This window comes from Penaeus chinensis, chromosome 23 (assembly GCF_019202785.1).
Source record: "Penaeus chinensis breed Huanghai No. 1 chromosome 23, ASM1920278v2, whole genome shotgun sequence".
NCBI classification, from domain to species: Eukaryota; Metazoa; Arthropoda; class Malacostraca; order Decapoda; family Penaeidae; genus Penaeus; species Penaeus chinensis.
Genome location: NC_061841.1, coordinates 13,730,791 through 13,733,290, shown reverse-complemented (window position 1 = coordinate 13,733,290; position 2,500 = coordinate 13,730,791). Strand labels below are relative to the sequence as shown.

Here is a 2,500-nt window from a genome sequence, read left to right as displayed (position 1 = left end):
AATATCTAGAATAAAGAGTGGCGGCAGCTAGTACTTTGATTCATTAAATAAAATTTAATGTTTAATATTGTCGATATTGGCAGCAGCGGTGGTTGCTTCCGATGCCTATGTTATTGTTTTTCTCGGCTATTCAGGAAGGTGGTTATAACTCTCTCACATTCTTTGTTTTGATGATACTTAATTGGATTTATGTTCGATTGGTGAGATTAACTGGCCTGATAGTTAAATATCGCGGTAACTTGACGTCGTAGGCCATAAGTGGAGCGTTGGCCATGAGCGACGTAACGCGGGAGATAGGTGCGGGGTGACTCCTTCCTGAGCCACGACAAGTGTATATCCGAATATATCCACACGACCACACACACACACATATGTATATGTATGCATATGTATATGTGTATATATATGTGTGTGTGTCTGTACATATATATATATATATATATATATATTCAAATATATACATATATTTATATATATTTTATTTATTGATTTGTTTATATATACTTATGTGCGTATATATATATATATATATATATATATATATATATAGAAGGACATATGTATATACATATATACATTTATATATGTGCGTGTGTGTCTACATATGTATATATATATATTTATAAATATACACATATCTATAGATAGAGAGAGATAGAAATACATATATACATGTATATATATATACATATGTAAACACACACACACACACACACACATATATATATATATATGTCCCAATGCCGCCGGGGAAAATTAATAAAAAGTGGGGGAAATGCTAGTGCTTAGCCATAAAAGGAGTCAATTAGTAGACCTTGTGGCCTTACGTGATTTGAATTGGCGGGAAAAATGTATTTTTAACTAGTGCTATGAATATTGACGGTGTTATTTTTATTATAAACATTATATTTACTATAATGTTATAAACATTAGTAACAGCAAAATAAGAAAAGCGTAAACGGGCAAGACAGGTAGTACTCGTAACTGGCTCATTGGTGACTTAGTACAAGTGTTGCCATCTATGTTTAAAAACTATCAAACAAGTACTCACAGTGGGCATAGCACGTACGTACACATCAAGCCCGTCGGCATTGGGATATAAATATATACACACATACACATACACACACACACACACACACACACACACACACACACATACATACATACATACATACATACATACATACATACATACATACATACAAACATGCATACATACAAACACACACACACACACACACACACACACACACACACACACACATATATATATGTATATATACACACATACACATACTTTAATCTTATATATGTATATATACACAAGGCAGTGCATTGTTTTATATAGGGTGGACTCCAATACACGGACTGAACTACAAGGCAGCAGTTGGGCATCACTATCGTATCAAGGTAGGACTAACCCAAAATTTGCAAATCCGTGTGTGTGCACATGTGCACGCTTGCTTGCATGTGTGTGTGAATACACACACTCATATGCACACGCGCACGTGTGTGTGTGTGTGTGTGTGTTTGTATATATATATATATACACACATGCATACATGTATGAGTGATTTTGGTTTAACGTCACGAAGCTCCCTTTTTCATCAAGGGCTAGGACGGGCCTGTCCCGTGAAAGGACAGGCAGGAATTGGCAAGGTGGAGACTGTTGCCCCGAGTGGATACCCTTCCTAACTTCGGACCGTGGCCGGGATTCGAACCCGTGCGCTTACGGACCCTCCGGCCTACAGCCGCGCGCGTTACCACTGTACCACGGCGGCCACTATATATACATATGTATGTGTATATATATGTGTATGTGTTTGCCTGTGTGTGTGTGTGTGTGTGTGTGTGTGTGTGTGTGTGTGTGTGTGTGTGTGTGTGTGTGTGTGTGTGTGTGTGTGTGTGTGGGTGTGTGTGTGTGCACATATATGTATATACATACATGTGTGTGTGTGTGTGTGCACACACATTTATGTATATACATATATGTGTGTGTGTGTGTGTGTGTGTGTGTGAGTATACATGACAGTAGAACATTTTCTCTACCGGACTTCATCCCTAGAGATATTTTTTATCAGGATACATTTCCCTATATATGTAGTAGATCTGACGGACACGCAGATGAGGGATGAGCTTCTTGTGTTTACGCGGAACTGCCGAACTAGGCCTTACTATTAGTGCACAACAATTTGCATATCTTGGGTCACGCCAAGAATGTGACCCCAAGAGCGAAGAGGGCTGTCGTGTCGTGTTCAACATTGGTTGTGAAATATCTTGCCAAGAAACAATGATAAGTATTGGTTTTCGGTATTTATTAGGCAGGATTATAGAAGTATATATGTGAAAAAATAATATATTCTTGTAATTTCAGAAGTGATTGGTATCAGCACCAAATACATACTTTTACATACCTTAGGCGAGCTAACATCAGTGCTTGAGTAACGCTCGTTACCATGTGTCAACTAGATAAATAATTGAACTCTAAAGGTATACG

General features: G+C 37.7%; 1 protein-coding gene across 1 annotated transcript in view; it reads right to left on the bottom strand.

Annotated features, from left to right (window-relative positions):
• Positions 1-2,345: 2,345 nt before the first annotated feature.
• Positions 2,346-2,500, bottom strand: part of LOC125037666 (mucin-2-like) — a gene marked incomplete at its 5' end in the record, with an annotated part of 28,022 nt that continues 27,867 nt past the window's right edge. The window contains one exon of the mRNA XM_047630863.1: positions 2,346-2,500. This exon is cut by the window's right edge and continues 2,238 nt beyond it.